The sequence below is a fragment of the Pezoporus flaviventris genome, unplaced genomic scaffold, assembly GCF_033815535.1.
Source record: "Pezoporus flaviventris isolate CSIRO_AGI_PZ_B2104156 unplaced genomic scaffold, CSIRO_AGI_Pfla_v1 ptg000013l, whole genome shotgun sequence".
Classification (NCBI taxonomy): domain Eukaryota; kingdom Metazoa; phylum Chordata; class Aves; order Psittaciformes; family Psittacidae; genus Pezoporus; species Pezoporus flaviventris.
In genome coordinates this window covers 36,435,003-36,452,967 of record NW_026892561.1, presented here as the reverse complement: position 1 = coordinate 36,452,967, position 17,965 = coordinate 36,435,003, and positions in this window count along the sequence as shown.

Genomic DNA, 17,965 nt, shown 5'->3' with positions numbered 1-17,965 from the left:
CCAGAAGGGATGGGAGACCACCCAGGCTGAGCCTGGGCATCTACCAGCCTGCTGTGTTTTGTTTCACTTGCACAGGGTGAATGCACCTTGCTGAAGCAACTGCTGATGATGGAAGATGCCAGGATGCAGGAAACTGTTCCAGCAGCAGCAGTGAGCAGAGGTCAGGAGCACCCTGCACACCTGCACGGCAAGCTCCAGTCCATGCCATGCCCCAGTGCTGCAGTGTGGCTCTTACACATCAGTGCAGCGATCCATGCAGCAATCTCAGAAGCCAATCTGAGCCCGGCGCCACAGCCTGCACCAGAGTAATGCTGAGCCCTGCTGTGGTCCTGTGACCCGGTCATCCTGCCCTGTGAGCTGGGGCTGTGCCAGAGGCCTGAGGCAGCCCATGGGGAACAACTGTCCCAGCCTGTGAACTGAACAGTGCCCCAGCTTGCTCAGCGTGGGGTCTGCAGCACTGAGGCGTGTGTCTGCCATCGTGCAGGGGCTGGGCAGCCTCCCTGCTCTCTGGGGGTCTAGCCACTCTCATGCTTGCTCTGCCTGTGAGGACAGGCAGGGAAAGGGCAGGAAAAAAAGGTTTTCAGTGCTCACCAAGGTCACAGTGGGGGTAAAGAGTCTTTAAACCAGGTTGGCGAGAGGGTGGCACCATCCATCACTGCTGTTTGGCCAGAGGGATGCACAGAAACCCATAGGGCAGGGCTCTGTGCTAATCTGCCATCAGCCCCCCGGCATGGCAGGCAGTGCTGGGCCTGTGGGGGCTGCAGGAGGGGCTGGGAGGGCTCGTAAAGGCAGAGCACAGTGTGTAAAGTGCACACACACACCAGGACCCGCACGCGGCTGGAAGCATGTGTCCAGCCAGGGCTGAGACCCTGACCAGCAGCTTTGGCTGTGGGGTATCAGCCAGCCCAGACCGCAGGGGCTCTGGCCACCTTCCCTGCACCGCCCTGTTCTGCGGGGTAGGGTTCCTGCACTTGCAGATGCAGTCTGCCAGCTGGAAAATGAAAAAGGAAAGGACCTCTGTTTTCTTCCCTGCTCTGCCTTGGCTGACATGAAACCCAAGCTGTGTGGGAGCCTGCGAGCATGTGTGGCTGTGCTCACACGTGTGTGCGGCAAGCCGCCGTGTCCTGCACCCTGGCCGGGGCCATGCCGGGGGGAGGAGTGGGGGTGAGGATGCATGTGTGCCTTCCCTGCGGGGACTGTTCTGGTCTGCAGAGTGCAGTTGTGTTTATTTAATATCTGACGTCCCTTCTGTCTTCAGCTCTGACATTAATTGCCAGACAATGAGCAATGGAGCCCAGATGTTCCCTGGTGGTGGCCTCTCTTCCTTCACCAGCACGATGTGGGTGATAAAAACCCGAGGGGGAGTCATGTTTGGGCCACTGTTGCTGCAGGGCCGTGAGCAGGAGGATGCAGGGGGCTCACAGGTCAGCTCCCACAGATGGGATGTGCCCCAGCACCTCTGTGCCCGGACCTGGGCACCCGCAGCGTGGGTGTCGGGGAGCAGGGGCCATGTAAAGTGATGGAGGTGAAACCCACCAGCAGCTGGGCTGACTTCCAGCACCTCCCCAAGTGCTTCCCTGTGGCAAAGGGCTTTTGCAGGCTGTGCCCGGCTGCTGTGCTGCTGGCATGCTCGCTCGCCAGCCAGAGATTAGTGCTGCAGCCTGTCGTTTCATAAATATCCTTACTCACAGAGCAAGAGGTTGCTTTACAGCAGGCGTGGCCTTATCAGAATGTCTCAGGGCTGCTGAGTCCCCCATGCATCCAGCTGATCACCCGTGCTGTGGTTCTGCGGCTGCGTGGAAGCACTGGGTGACTCTGGGATTTGTCCCTTAGGAATGGTGCAGGATTGGTGAAATACTGCTGACAGGTTTCTGAGGGCTGAAACGTCCGGGCAGAGGAAAGCAGCATTCTTTCTCTGTCCTCTGCTGTCCATAGGACATGCCACTGGGGAAGATGGTTTGTGGGGAGGCAGTGCCATTTCTTGTTCTGCCAGGGGATTTGTATGTACCCACCACTAACCATTAGCCATTATTCTTTAACTGGGTATAAATTATTAAAACAAATGGCACTGGAGACTAATGCATGGGATGGCATTATTTTTAGTAATGATGTCTGTCATGGTGGCATCACTTCCTAAAGGGATGCGCGTGACAGGGAGCATAACCAGAAAACCAGCCTGACCAGCAAATAACCCCTCACACAGTTTCCATATTGCCTTTTTAAACAGGAAGGGAACATGATACAAATGCTATGCGAATTATGATCTGAAAAGTTTTCCTGGCAGGTTGTCACATGAGTTGTTAGTGTCATTCTTTGACATGCATACTCAAAGCCTTTTTGTACCACGGACTTAACCCTCTCACCTCCTGTGAGTGCTGCCAGGAAGAGCTTTTATTCCTCACCTCCTGGGTCAGCCCTTTTCTCAGGTACCACGGGGAGATGTGATTTCAGACCAGTGCCTGAGCCAGAGCTCCCCAGCTGCCGAACTTTGAGTGCAGCTCGAGGGGCTGGTGAGCCAGGGCAGGCAGGGACACACGATGCCTGCTGTAGCTGCCCACCTTGCCCCACGGCTGCCAGGCTGGGAAGCACTGGAATAGCCTCTCCCATGCACTGCCTCATCTCCCCGGAGCACTGGGGCATCCTCACCCCTCAAAAGCATCCCTGGCAGAGGCAGGGAGTGCGTGGGGCCCGCTCGACCCGGCAGAGCTCTGTGTGCGGGTGGGGGTCCCTGCCCGCGCGTGTGCTCAGCTCCTTCTGTGCTGCTTTGGCCGCGGTTTCGCACAGAGCCCAGCTGTGCTCTGGCCGGGGAACATCCGCTGTGGAAACCTGGGAGGAGCTGACAATCCCCAAAGATTGGCTGCACACCCGGCCAAGCAAGAGCTGCTGGCTCCTGGCCTAATTCGTTGCAAATGTGTTTCCATGTGGTTCCAATCTGGAGCCCCCGTTCCCCCGCGCTGCCCTCCGGGGCTCAGCAGTGGCCAGGAGCAGCCGAGCGGGGCCGAGCCGGGAGCAGCCCGGACAGCGGCCGGGGCACACAGCAGCTGCCTGCGTCCCCGACCCCAAGATGTGTCCTCCTGCCTGCCCTCTCCCTGGCAGCACAGGGAACCTTCACCCCAGGAAGCATCCCCTAAGGGATGAGACTGTCTCATGGTAAATTCCTGCTGGGGACATGATGCCTGCAATGATCCTTGCTGGCACGTGACCTGTGGAGGAGCTAACATCACTCCCTTGGCGCTTAGCCCAGCCCTGGGCATCGTCTTCCCATTGGGGTTTGATTTTCATCTGCCACTGGGTGATTTGTGGGAGCAGCCCTGGGATGGAAGCCAGGAGCAACCAGCATCCTTATTTAGCCTTCACTTCACCCTCCCCAGCTGTTGGCCAGGGCCACTGCCTCCTCCTCCCTGTCCTTGGACACAGGTGGGCTCCTGGGACATGGTACTCCCTGTGTCCTCCCTGGCAGCTCCTGCCGGGTTGGCAGTGCTTGGGGCAGGAGGGAGAAAGGCCAGGCCGTGTTAGCTGCACTCCGTATGCAGAGGCCTACCAGGGCTGCTGGCAGTGCTACATCATTGCCCCTCTGCCATCCTGCCTGCGAGGCTTTGCTGTGCTCTACCCATCGGCTCCCAGGCAGTGCCACTGACACCACTGTCGCTCTCTCGCTCCCCTAGCAGGCTGGCTCCAGCAGAGATGTCTTCAGGCAGTGCTGGAACCCCAAGCCTGTTTATCCCTGCAATTCCTTGCTGGACTTCACTTCTCTCTGAGAAGCATCTCCTTCAGAAGCAGGGCAGCTCTCTCGGCACCCCAGGACCAACACTGCAAGGGCTCAGGACCACAAGACCTCAAAACCTGCCTGCCTACATACTGGTGCACAGTGCAAGCACTAGCATTTCCAGACAGGTCTTCCCCTTGTCCTATGCAAGCACCTGGGTTTAACATCTCAAACTAGCACAAACACACTCATTTGAGATCTTCCACTTAAGGGTCTTTCCCACCCTTTGGGGTCCTTGCCTACCTTCTGCAATGTCCCTTTGGTGCTGCCAAGCAACTCTAAACTCAATTTAAATTAATCTAGACTCAAACACCATCTTAGTCCCCTAGCTCATGCATTCAGAAGGAGATTCCATCAAAGCTTTGGAATAATAAAAAATTACCGCATTAAGGAAAGTTGCAGCTCCTCTCCTCTTCCACGTTTATGGCTGGATTAAGAATGCCTGCCACAAGGTTAACCCTCAGAGCATTGAAATAAAATGGCATAAAATGAGTTCAGTTCTCCTCAGGTTTCAGGAGAAGTGGGTGAACCATGTGGGGGAGCGAGCGGGGCTGGGGCCGGCACCTGCAATAACATTTTTGGTGTCACAGCAGGAGCAGAAAAGGAAATGAGAAGTCAAGGAGCTGGGAGCAGCATGGTGGTGGCCAGGCGGGTTGGGCTGTGATTGCTGCCCTGCCACCTCTCTCTGAATCCAGAGCCTCCCACTGGCACCCCAGGGTAGCTGCACTGCAGCCATGGGCAGTGTGGTGCCCCGAGCAGCCCGCAGCGCCCACAGCACTGGTGACCTGCAAGGTGTGGCTGCCGAGGTGGAGATGGGGAGATGGAATCCCTCTGTTACCCTTTGCCTCCAGCCTTTAGGGTGGATCAAGGCACCGAGAAGGGAGAAATCCACTCAGCAAGCGTTTTGGATCCTGAGGAATAAGTGGCTCAGCTGAAATGCAGGAGCAGCAATGTCCATCTGGGGAGGCTGTGAGAGGATGCATGTGGATGCATCACCCCACAAAGGCCTTTGCCACACACTGTCACTGCAGGGAGATGCCGGGATGAGCTTGGCTGGACCCTGCAGAGCATGGGCTGCATTGGAAAATGCTGACCACGTGAATAGCCAAGCTAACCCCTTTGGGGGGGCTCAGAGCTGCTGTCAGCCATGCAGGACTGGTATTTGGGTCTGTGGTGGGGCAATGGGGGAAGAGCTGATGCTCGGAGGCCCTGCAAGGTGTGCAGCAGCCCTCACTGTGCCAGAGCGCTGCCATGCCGGTGCAGTCAGACACTGCGCTTGGCCTTTTAAGATCAGGAAGGGTTTTGAACTGACATGAGCTCTCGTACACAGAAGAGAACATACAGGAGGGTAATTAAAGTGTAAGAGCGAGGCTGGGTTTGCCTTTAATGGCTTGCAGCTGCAAATATTTTTCTGTCTTCTCTGAGCCCACTTGTAAGCTGTCTGGCGTATTTCTCATCCTGGCCAATTAGATTCCCATGTGTGCTGCAGGAGTGAAAATATAGAAAGTGAATAATCCTCCAGTTCTGCTCCTCGCTGCAGAAGCCTTTGAACCTCTGGCTGCTGTGGCTCCCTTCCACCCAGCCCCATTGCTGCCCCACTCAGCCCCTCCACTCCCGCCCTCGCTCCCCTCTTTGCAACTGAACATCACCGCTAGCAAATCTGCCTGGGCATCACTGCGATTCATCTTCAAGCCTTTCTGATCAAAGCTGGGGGCGTTTTTTGGTTTTTTTTCCCCTTTTTGACGAGTTTTACGGCCATTTTCCCTTTTGGATGCTGGTTTTCTGCCAAAAGTTCCACTCTAAAATCAAAAGGGGCAGTCTATTAATACAAGGCAGCTGTAACAAGTCCACTATTGTGTTGTCTCTTCCAAGGTACCCGGGATTTTTAATAAACTGTGGGGTACGTGGAGCTGGTTGCCTCTGAGAAAGGGGAGGTGAAGCGGGGGAAGAGGGAACTGGCAGGAACTGCAGTGCCATAAAACACAGGCCGGCAGCATGGGGCCCTCGGCACGCTCGGTGCTGCATGGTAGTGGGAGCGGTGCGGGAGGCACTCAGCAGCCTCACGGATTCCTTCCAGCTTCGGGATCAGGTATCGGTCGGGAAACGCTGCTCGCTTTGATCCCTGTGAGCTGACCAGGCTCTTTGCCAGGACCCATGGGGTGTAAACAGGCTCACTGCCCTGGCTGCCCTGCACTGGGCAGCCAGGCAGGGCAGGGTGCACAGAAACTGATCAGGCTGCAAAGTGATCCCTGCTCTCCTGAACATGTGAAACACACAGGTTGGATGCCCGCAGTGCCTTTACCACTCCCAAGCACCTTGGTGCAGGAGAAGAGCTCGGTCCCCGCAGGGACCCGCTTCCTGGAGGATTGGGGCTTGTCTGTCCCTGTGTCATGGTGCTGGCTCTCCAGCCCTGCGGTGCCACCTCGCTCAGCACAGCTCTGCTCTGCTCTCACCTTGGCTGCAGGGCTGCAACCTGTCAGCACTGCTTGCCTGGGAAATGCCAGGCACATGGCTGACCCATGTCAGCCATGCCATTCCCCAGCCCCGAGGGCCGTGTCCCTGCCAGGGCTGCCCCCTCCCAGTGTCCCTCTGCCTGGCCTGGGGGATGGCCTGCCAGCATGGCTCACTGCAAGGGGCTTGTGGGACTCTCTGCTGGCGTCTAGGGCACCCATGCACCAGCTGGGAAGCTGGTAGGGAGTTCTGATAAGTGCCGTGGGGTGTAAACATGAAACAGCCGCAGCCATGAAAAGCCCAGACCCCAATTCCAAGTTGGGTTTGGGTCTCACTAGGAAATGTCAGTGTTATTCCCAGTTCAGATACAGCCCAGCTGGTGAAGGTCCCCAGGCCCTTCTCATTCTCATTCCCCATGAGGTACATCAGCCAGCAGCCAATGGGGCAATGTGCAAACTGCCTTGTCCTGTCAGGAGCCATGAATGATGCCTCTCAAGACCCCCAGCAACCATGGCCAAGCTGCTGGAACCATGCAGGCAAACCCCAGCCAGGGCTACCACACTGGCCAATTCCATCAAGCACCCGCTGCTGCAAATTCCATGGGGTCCTGCCCTCTGCTTCCATGGGATGCAGGGAGCACTTCATGGCAGGGTGAGCTGAGGGCTGGAAGGCAGGTTCCCGTGCTGGGGTTTGGGAGCAGCGGGATGGAGGGGCCGGCCTCTTAGGCTCACCATTGCAAGTCAAGGTGAGGACAGGCTGGGAGCAGATGGGACCTGCTCTGCTCATGAAAGAAAGTTTCTGCTATTTATGCTAAGCGGTGGGAATGCTTCTCAAGCATTTCGGATGGCTCTGTAATGAGGCCGGCCTAAATATGCCAGCATTGTTTGTGCCGGACAATTAAAAACTCCCCCTTGCCACATTAACGGTGTCTCTGGCGGCGGAAGGGCCCGGGAAGGCGCAGGCGAGGGCAGCCCACAAAGCCCGCCTTTTGTTTCGTGCTCCTTTGAACCCTCTCAAAGCCCCCGTTTCAAGGGGTGGCTTTTGTTTTCTTTTCAGCGGGCCTGAACCCAGAGCCGCCTGTTGTTTAGCAACACAGAAATGTGACCTTAATTGACTCTGCTCTCGGGTGCACTGTGTAAATCACTGCTGGCACCCAGGGGAAGTGCGTGATGTGCTCCCCTCCGGAGCCCCACTACACCCAGGGGAGCATGCTTCCTCCGGCTGCTCCTGCTCCCCGGAGGAGGGGAACCCCAGCTCTGCACACACCCTCGTCCCCGGCTGGCAGGGGATTGGGATGGGAAGCAGGACTGCGAATACTCCTGTCTCCATAGCAGAGGGTTTCCCATTTCCATGAGGGAAACGGAATAACCGTTTCCCTCTGCTCTTCAAACCCCTTTTGCAGCCGGTGCCTCCTGCTCATGTTTACAGTCCAGCTGGGCTGGTAAGCCTCTTTACCTGTCTTTCCCGGGACTTAGCGGGTTAAAGTTTACTGTAATATAAATTAAATGATGATGATGAAAATGATTAAGTGATGAAAAGGTAACAACTCCTCCTGTGAACGTCTGACACGCACTTAGCCAGACGACTTATTTGTAGGATACCAGGGGGCTGATATAATAACAGATATAATTTGCGGTCTCCCGAGGAGAGGTTAAGGGCTGGGAGCATGGCTCCCTGGGAGCTGCCCCTTCTCTCCACCTCGCCTGCCCCAGCCTTAATCAAGCGATCATCTCAGCCTGCGTCTCACTGGCCCCCTTGCTCCTTTCAATGGGGGAAATTTGCAGACAAATTCCTGCCAGCGGGATGTTGGAGCTCTCCTGCGTGGCAGGATAAAGATACCTGTCACCTCCACCCGGCCCTGCCGCCTGCTCACGCTGGGAGCGCCGTTCAAGGAGCACCATGCTGATACCCTTATTTGATTACGCCTCTTCATGCCTTCCTCTGTGCGGGAAGAGCTATTCAGCAGCGGCACCATGGAGCTCCCAGCACAGGCTGGCCCTGCTGCTGGCCTTTTGTTAGCCCCACTGGCAGCACGCTGGGCATCAAGGCAGCATGGGGGGCCCTGCGCCAACACCCCCAGGCCAGGTATCTTGTCGGTGCTCTGCAACAGGGCCCTGGCTCCACTGCTGGTTTTTAGCCAGAAAACTAAAAATGAAGGGGGAAATGAGATTTAAATAGAAACCATGAGAAGTGCTCACCATGCTTTTGGCACGGTGGAGACACAGCTGACAGGTACATGTTAGCTGTGTCCAGCAGAAGATCCAAGGGGCACGTTACCGGGATCAGCCCTGGGTACTGCTGGCTGCTTGGGATCCAGGTTTTCTGTGGTCTTGGGAACTTTTGGTCAGGTCTGTGAGCTTGCAAAGAGGGGATCAGTTGTCCCTCTGCTCAGGAGCTCAAACCTCAGCAGTGGGGGATCCCTCTTACACAAAGAGCTTTTGGTGGCAATCTCAACATAAATGCCTTTTTGCAGATTCCCTGGCCAGAGCCACCCACTTCATGCCATGCTACCTGCTGCTCCCAGGCCGTACTGCCTGTACCTGGCCTTTTCCCATGGACCAGCAGTGGCCACCTTGCCTGCTGAGAAGGTGTGCCCTCTGCAGCCAAAGCATTTAATGGGTCACCTCACGCTGCCCCAGCCCCGCAGCCTCTCTGTTTCTTGTACCTTATGTTAAGGTAAAATATGCTGCCACACTGGGTGATACTGGGGTGGGAGCCCCCAGCCAGCCCTGAAGCAGCCCCAGAGAAGGCAGCCTGGGTTCTTGCCTCTCCTTCTGGAGTTAATCACCTGGGACTGTTAGAAATGTGGAGCAATTGGCCCTTGTTTTGCTTTTCCCTGCTAGATTAAAGAGCTTATAAGTACATGGCTTGTTATTTCTGCCAAGGTACTTACACCAAGGTCCTTGTGACTGTAATCAAGCTGCCTCTTGATCTTCCTGATAAACTAAGTAGGCTGAGTGTCCTGTCTGCCTCCATCAGAAATGTCCTCAGCCCTTGTCCTGCTCTCCCAGGCTTTCTCAGCAGGCTCCCCAGCTTGGGGCACAGCCTGCTTAGGTAATGTGCATGGCCTCGAGCGTGCCAGGGTTGGACCTGCTAGGGTAAAGTTCCTCCAAAACAGCCCCTACTTCTTGCAAAGCCGGTGGTGGAAGGGACAGGGTGGCTGCACAAAGCTCCAGGCTTTCACTGCCTGCAGGATGCTAATCTCTCCCACACATCCTTGTCTCTAAACTGGAGAGACATAAATGTGATGGATGGACCACCCGGTGGATAAAGAATTGGCTGGATGGCCGCACGCAAAGTGTTGTGGTCAACAGCACAATGTCCCAGTGGAGACTGGTAACCAGCAGTGCTTCTCAGGGGTTGGTGTTGGGACCGGTCTTGTTCAACATCTTTGTCACTGACATGGACAGGGATTGAGTGCGCCCTCATCAAGTTTGCCCATGACACCAAGCTGTGTGGTTCAGTTGATACGCTGGAGGGAAGGAATGCCATCCAGAGGGACCTTGACACTCTTGTGAGGTGGGCTGATGCCAACCTTATGAAGTTCAACCAAGCCAAGTGCAAGGTCCTACACCTGGGTCAAAGCAATCCCAGGCACAGCTACAGGTTGGGTGGAGAAATGACTCAGAGCAGCCCTGCGGAGAAGGATTTGGGGGTGTTGGTTGAGAAACTGAACATGACCCAGCTTCAGTGTGCGCTTGCAGCCCAGAAACCACCCCTATCCTGGGCTGCATCAAAAGGAGCGAGACCAGCAGGTTAGAGGAGGTGATCCTGCCCCTCTACTCTGCTCTCATGAGACCTCACTTGGAGTATTGTTTGCAGTTCTGGTGTTCTCAACATAGAAAGGACATGGAGCTGTTGGAGCAAGTCCAGAAGAGGCCGCAAAGATGATCAGGGGGTGCAGTATACATGGCTGGCTGGACAGTGGTGATCTGGGTGGCCACAGCTCAGCAAGGAAGACATTTAGGTCCCTGCACACAAGATGTCACCTGCAGAAGCCCAGTCCCTTGAGTCAGAGAAACAGTGCAAGTAGAACCTGTGGTCTGCTGGCTCCAAAGTCAGTGTGCAGAGAGAAGTGCCACATGGGGTGAAACACTGTTGTGTTTGTAAAGATAAAATGACATTCCAGTACTTAATTAATCATCAATGTTACTTTTGACCCAAATACATGCACATTGCAGGTGTTTTGCTGACTGGGACTAGCTCTTGTTTAACAAGTGCTTCCCACCCTGCATCCCCTGGTCCTCAGTGCTAGGCCAGCGTTGCTGTCCTGTGCATTCTCACTGCCCCGGGCCAAAAAAGGGGCATTAGGGGGACTCAGGTCACTGCCCTCCAGCAAAGGGGCTCTCGGCTGATCCCCAGCAGCATGTCCTGCCACCAGCACCTCCTGAAAGGGACCTTCAGCAGCAGCCCCAGCCCTTTGTCCAGGGGGATAATTGGAGGGAGAAGTGAAACGGGGCTATAATGAATTCTGCTGCTATTCAGCATGGCTGGGAGGCAGAAAGCTTGCTGCTCCTGCCAAAGTGCTGAGGCTGCTACTTCCATTTTGCAGCCGGACGGAAGGTCTCCGGAGGCCAGCTCTCCATTGAGGAGGCTCCGGGGTTGAAACAACACCCAGTGTCTGAAGTTTTACTCTTTCTGTGCAAATGTGCTCCAGTGTGGCTGTGCACAGCGTTCTTCCCTACAGCTTTGGCAGAGCCGCAGGCAAGCTGCTGCTGCTCCCCACCTTGCACAGTGCAAGGCTGCAGCTGTCTGATGCACTTGGGGTGTCCCTGTGTCTGTCACTGTGCTGCCCTTCTCCCCAGGCTACCCTCGGGGGCTCTGCTCAGTGAAAATCCTCATTCCGCCCCCCCCCCCCCCCCCCCCTCCAGGGTCACATGCAAAGCTCCCTCCGCCTTAGTGACTCCCCTCAGTCCCGCACCGATGCCTGACCTGCGCCAGCACCCAGCAGCACATGCACAGCCCCCTGCCCCGCTTGTGGGGGGTGACGGGGCAGCCCTGGAGGTGGGGACCAGCCCGGGGGAAGATGGAAAATTTGTACTGCTCTTTCCACTTATCCCGCGGCCACGAAGAGCCGGATGGCGCAGCGCCTGTGTGGTCCCTCCCGCGCCCGCAGAGCCCCGCGGCGGGCAGCTCCTCTCCCACACTCTCCCGCCGGTAGCTGTCCGTCTGCGCACATCTTGCATCGCTCTGCCCAGCCCCGCTGCAGCTGCTCCGAGCTCCCTCTGGGGTCTCGCACTCAGGGTGGGGCTCCCCTCCCCTCAAGAGCCTGCAGACCCTCCCGGCAGCATCCGGCTGGAGGCAGGAACCCTGCCAGGGGCGGTCCCCTGGGATGCTGGGCTTGCTCGGGCACGCGGAGCCTGCGTTTGTGGTGCCTCGGCCCCCAGGGAAAGCTTTCTGCCAATTTGCCCGAGCTGGAAAGGGATCTGAACTGGATGATCTTAAGGTCCTTTCCACCCCTAACCATTCTAGGGTTCTGTGATTGGTGCCAGAAGAAGAGCTGGCAGCCTGCAGGGGGGTTGGCTTCCCGCACCTGAAGCCCAGAGGGGGTGCAAGGGTGCCCAGCTGCCTCTCTGGCACAGGGAGGCACTCCGGTGCTGTGAGCCGGTGTTACAGGGCAGTACCCCGGGATGCTGGCATTGTTCCTGCCCTGAGGTGCACCACTCTAACTTTACCTCCAGGCACTCTAAGCAAATGCATAAGTAAATCCCTTCCCCTTCTTGCCTGTCCGGATGACACGGTTTCAAACCTTGGAAAGGGGATTTAGGACTTTTGTCTCCAGCCTGACAAACTCGATGGGCGTGCAATCAGCAAACCGCTGGCAATTACAGCCATTGCAATTTTCTGCATCAGTGCCATAAATAAGCAAGCAGGGGGGAGCCCAAAGCACAGCACCCTGAAGAACAAGGGAAGATAAACAGGACTTTGTCCCAAGATTTAGAGCAGGCTGCAGGCATCCCCACGGCTAAATGCTGCTCTTCCTAGCACATGGTACTCTCATAACACCTTGGCTTAGCAGAGCTTAGCAGGCTGTCACAAGCCCCAAGGAGAGCCCTTCTGACCTAAGCAATAAACTGGCTCCTGTTTACTTTGGGAGGGGGGCCCTAGAGGGCTTTAATGCAGGAGGGACAACTCTGAACTGTGAAATGTGACTGACACTAGAGCCATCCCTGGAACAGCACGCAGCCGCCAGCAAGAGCACGGGGACAGCTGAGGTCTGAGCCTCCCCCATGGAGGATGGGGCCCATGGATAGCAAGTCCCATCAGACCTTTTCCTGTCCCATTTCCTATGGGTGATGGTTAACCAGCCCTGTCTGCAGCGTGCTCAGAAAAACACTGGGCAATAAGAGAGCCCTCGCCCCGTGTGAGGTCTGCCGCGGGGCTGAGGGTGGGAGTGGGGAGCATTGGCTGTGCCGTGGGCTACCCCGGCGCAGCAGGAGCTCCCGGGAGGCGCCTTCTGACCCTCATGCTCACCGTAACAGTGGCTGAGCAAGCACAATGCAGCTCATGGCCATGCCCCTCGCCTCTGCCTCTTTGCCTGCTCCCTTCCCACTACCCTCTGCTTGTGCAGCAGTGGGAGGCCACAGAGGTCCAGCTCCCCTTGGGGAGACCTGACCCCACTTACCCAGTGCCCAACATCAAACCTGCTCTCAAATCTCAGTGGAGAGCTGACCCAAACAGGCAGCACCACGGGCAGGGACTGAATGCAGCCTCTGCCTGCAGCCTGCCCGCACGCAGCTGAGCCCAGCAGGGAAGGCAGCAAGCGCCAGCACTGTCTGCAAGCACAAACAGCTGCTTGGAGCCCTCTGAGAAACACCAGCCCAGGCTGTCCAGCTGCCAGCCCCTCTGTTTCAGAGCACAATGAAAGCCAAAGGATGGCTGAAAGCAAGCCACCCTGTGGGAAGCGAAGTGCGGAGCTCTGAGCTGTGGGACTAGTTAGTGCTGAACCACAGTAAGGAGAGAGGCTTGGCTGCAGGGGGAAAGAAAGCATCCATTGGGCCCACCAAGGTCCTCACCATGAGAACCTTGTCCTGCTGCTTACCAGATGGAAGCCTCCCAGATGCAGAGCTGGGAATGAGAGCTCCAGTTTACCTGTCCACTCACCATATGTGGGACTGGTTCAGCTGGGAACATGGCCTAGTGGAAGGATTTGTCCCAGTGTATCGTCATACCAAAGCTCCCCTATCCCCTTCCAGATCCTTCATCTCCTCCAGCACCTACCACTATATAGCCCTGAAGGATGTCCTGCTTTCTCCTCCGTACCCAGAAAGAGCTCTGGTATTTCTCTGCATTTGCATGTTGCAGTTGAACCCCTGAGTGCAGCAGGTCCAGAGCAGAGCCTGCTGCTGATAGAGGCAGGGATGGGGCTCAGCCTGATGCTGGAGCTGCAAACAAAGCCGAATGTTTCCTGAGGCCGGCAGGATGAGCCTGTGTTTGTCCTGCTTTGTACCAGTTGTTACTCTCAGTGAGGATGTTGTGGTGGGCTCAGGCCCAGAACTCTTTCCCCTGTTTGGCAGATGTCCTACGCATGTTGGTGCTGCCAGAAGAGATAGGGGTTTATCTGTGCCTGGGCTGCAGCAGGGCTGTGGAAGTGAGAGCCAGGCAAGATATGTAACTGCGAGGTTCAGCATGTGTCTCTACATCCTGCTCCCTCTCTTGGTACAAACACTGTCCAGATTTCCAACGTCAGAGGGAGAAACACCAGCCAGATTGTTTTACGGTTTCAAGAACTCATAATGTTTTCCAGAAAACAGAACTGTAGCCCATCTTCTGCAGTGGGAAGATCCGTGGCAGCCTCTAGTCATTGCTGACAGCCCTGACATCCTCAGCAGCCAAAAAACCCCAACAAAATGCAAGGCACCTTTGGAAAGGCTCTTGCAAGGCACTGCGGTGTGCCCACATGCAGGGTGGTATGTGCTGTTCCCGAGTACCCAAAGCAGAGAGCAGCCTCCTCCCAGGGCTGCCTCCATAGATGTCTTCCGTGCAGGAGAGGAATGTTCACTGGCAGTCCCAGTGACAGCTGGCTGGGCGGTGTGATGGGAGCTGACAGGCTGGGGATGGTGTGGGAGTCCACTTGGAGGGAAGGATTCAGTGGAGACCCTGCTCCAGGGGCAGTTTTAGGGATGACAGTTACTTTTGGTGAGGTCTTAAGCAGCAGCAGGCTGGACTGGAGGCAAGCTGTGTTTCCTTGGTGGGCTGGGAGGACAAAAGGGAGATGTGGCTTTGTAGGGAGTCACAGCCCTGGCTGCCAGCCCCTGGGCCACCCCATATCCCAGCCCTGCAGTGAGGTTGAGTCCTGTCCTCTGATCTAGCAGAGCCTCCCGAGTCACGCTGGTGTGCTGGCAGGCTCGTTACAGCAGGTCTGCTTTTAATTAAATGGGTTTGTACTGCTTTGTACAGCTGAACCCCTCAGGAGTTCGGGTACGGAGCCTTCACCCCTGTGGCCGGGCTCCTGATGCTTCCTCCCGCGTGGTGGGCAGCCGGCAAAAAGAGCTGGGGCCACGGGCTTTGGGAGCACGTTCCGGGGCCGTGTCCCACCCATGCAGGACACCTGCTGTGTCCCCAGGGAGACAGGGCACGGTGCAGGCTGTGCCATGGCCCTGCCGCAGGTGTTTGCTCTCCTCGTGCCCCAAGGCGATACCCGTGGCTCTTATCGCACCAGGCAGATAAGAGTTAATGTCCCAGCAGTTGTGCTGAGCTAGCTTTTATTGGCAATAAACCCTGGCTGGAAAAAGCTTCCTAATCATTACAGATTGCAGGTAGCCCTACCTCCACGGATGTCCTTCAGCACCTCTGCGCTGCCCTGCCCTGCTTGCTGTCCACACTGCAAACACCTCGGAGGCAGCCTCCCTCCAGCCCTGCACCCCTCCGGTGGTGCACAGCCCCTGTGACACCCTCGCTGTGGCGCTGGCACGAAGGACATGTTCAACCCTGTTCCCAGTGCTAACCACTGGCGCCGGCGCAGGGCTGAGCCACTGCTGCACACAAGAGCAGCGGACCACAGCCTGCGTCAGTCAAATCACTGTCCTCGGACACTTAAGAGTCACAGTAACTGGAGCTGGTACCCCTGAGGCACGACTGTGCCTAGGGCACAGCTCTGCAGGAGCAGGGGACATTGGAAATCTCTCCTCCTGCAGAGGCTAGGGAAAGGAAGAAGTTTGTCCCAGCTGAGCCCGGAAAGCTGTCCCCAGCGTCAGCTGATGGGATGGCCGCGAATGTTTGATGAAAGGGAGTGGAGTCATTTGTCTGGGCTGACCCCCTCCACATAGGAAGTCGGTGTTCCACAAAACAAACCGGCCTTTTGTTTAACTTCTTTTAAGCAAAACACATGTCACTCCTGTAAATCACAGGTACCCTTCCCTACCCTGGGGGTAGCAGCAGAGCAAAGGCGGGCGCTGGCCTCAGGGCGTCGGTGCAAGCCTGAGACACGGGGTGCCTGGGTCAGGGCAGGATCTGGCCCCACCGTGGGGGTTGACGCATCCCGGTTCCCGCAGCAGACGGCTCCCCCGAACCTGCCCGCACACCCGCAGCATGCAGCCCCCGGGGGGGTGCGCACTGCTGGTCCGGGGGGTCCTGGCACCCCGGGGGCCCTCCCTCGCTGCCCCCAGATCCCAGCCCGGCTGCCGGGCTGTTTCTCACCAACCCCACACTCCCCGCAGGCCGGATGCCTGGATCCCAGCCCGAGGCCGGCGGGCGGCCGCGGGCCCGTGGCACGAGCCAGGCCGGTGGTTTGGGACAGCCGGCCGGGGGGCCGTGCCACCGGGTCTGGTCCGGGGCGTGCGGGCGGCGAGCGGCGTGCGGCGGCGGGCTGCCGGCGTTCGGCCTCGCCGCCTGCCAGCGGGGGCCGGGGCAGGCTCGTGTGCCGCCGGCAGCGCGCTCCCCTCCCTCCCTCCTGCCTCCTTCCCTCCCTCCCTCGCGCCCAGCGCCGCCTGGCAGCCCGCCACCGCGCCGGGGGTTCGCTCCTTTCTCACGACCTCTCAGGTTCCTGAGCTCATCTGGGAGCTATTCATTTCCTGCCAGAAAACAGCCTTGCCTGCTAAAAAAACCACCTTGGCCGCAGAGCGGCCCAGGGCTTGGTACGAGGGCTCTCCCGGCTTAAATCATAAAGCTCCGGCTGTCTGGCTGGAATCAAAGGCAGGGCGGGTGTGGGGGGGCGCGGGGGCCTGTGCCATATGGTAGCACTTTAGAGCCAAGGAGGAAGCGAGGAGGGGTTTTTGCACCGCTCCCGAGGAGTGTGGGAAAAGTTAATTGTCTTTAATGACAGGTTTCCCGGGACGGCAGCAGCGGCCGATGGCGGGAGCTGCAGGGCTGCGAAGAGCAGCCGAGGGTGTCAGCCCCGCGGTGGGTGGGGGGCATGGCAGGGTGCCGGGGGAGGCAGGCAAAGCCTCCTGCCGCTGGACCCCCGTGCAGGTGTGCTGCAGGCAGAGATGGAGCGCTGCTCCCTCCAGCTCAGCGCTCTCCGGGCCGCAAATGCACGCACCTAACTGTGGCAAACTGCTTACAAACCCAAGAGAGATAGCAGCCCTGGCTGCAGGCCTCCTCCGGGTAATGTCTCTGCTGAGGGGCAGGGCTCACCACGGTGTCCAGAGAAACCAACAGGAGCTGCATCCCGCCCAGCAGCACTGAGTCCAGTCCCTTTTCCTACCTGTCTTGCACAACCCTGCACAGGTGTCATGGCCAAACGAGAGGCGCCATACAGCAGCTCAGCCTTGTCCCTTCCGTGTCCCTCCCTACCCCTCCCTTACCCTTGCCTGCTCATCCCACGGCACCAGTTTGAAGGCACTTGCTGGACCTGAAGGGCAACTCCTGCACATCAAGGTCCACAGACCACAGCCTGCATTTGTCATCCCAATTTGTCACAGGCTCAGTGAATTGACATCAAGAGCACGGCTCCTGGGAATTGCTCTGATCCCTTCAAAGCTCACAAACTCAAGCAGATCTCTCATGTCAACAGGCTGTGGGATATAGTAAACAAAGCTTTAGAGAAAAGTGGTCCAAGCATGGTATGTCTCCTTTATGCTAGGCTATTTAAACTGCATTAGCAAATAGGTTCGTCTTGTCTTTCCCTCCTGGACCTGCTTCTCCCTTAGCCTACAGCAAAGCATTTTTATTTTTTTCTTCTCTCTAATGCACTTTCCAAACCAACTGCTTCAGCAGAAAAGGAAGATTCTGCTAAACTAGAACAGCCTCAGCTCTTATAGGTGATGTGTTACTGGTCTGCATCAGCTCCACACAGGCCACAAAACAGCAGGAGCTGGTCTGATGCGATTCCCAGACAGGTCCTGTGCATACTCCTCTGAACACAGCTTGGCCTCAGTCCTGCCTTCAGTATCTCCAGCACAGAAAGGTGACACTATGGCTGGTGGAAGGGAAAGCAGGCTCAGCCTGCGTGGCTATACACGTGCCTAGGGACAGCAAAGCCAATATTCCCAAGCCTGGCACACAAAACCTGGCTGCAAGATGCCACCATGAGGGCAGCAATGCAGGCAGGTCAGCAAGGTGCTCGGAGACAGAGGGGAAGCTCTTCTACATCACCTGTGGAGATCAGCCCCTGCAGACCCTTTTTAAAAGGGAGCTCCAAGCTCATCAGTGCACCCCTCATTAAGATATCCACAACTTCCCCCTACAAATCCATCCCAAGAAGCATTTTTCAGATCAGGAGGATGTCTGTATACAGGGAGAACAGGAGGGATTCATACCCCAGCATGTTCAATCTGTCCGGTCTCGCACTCTCCCCAGCTTTCATTT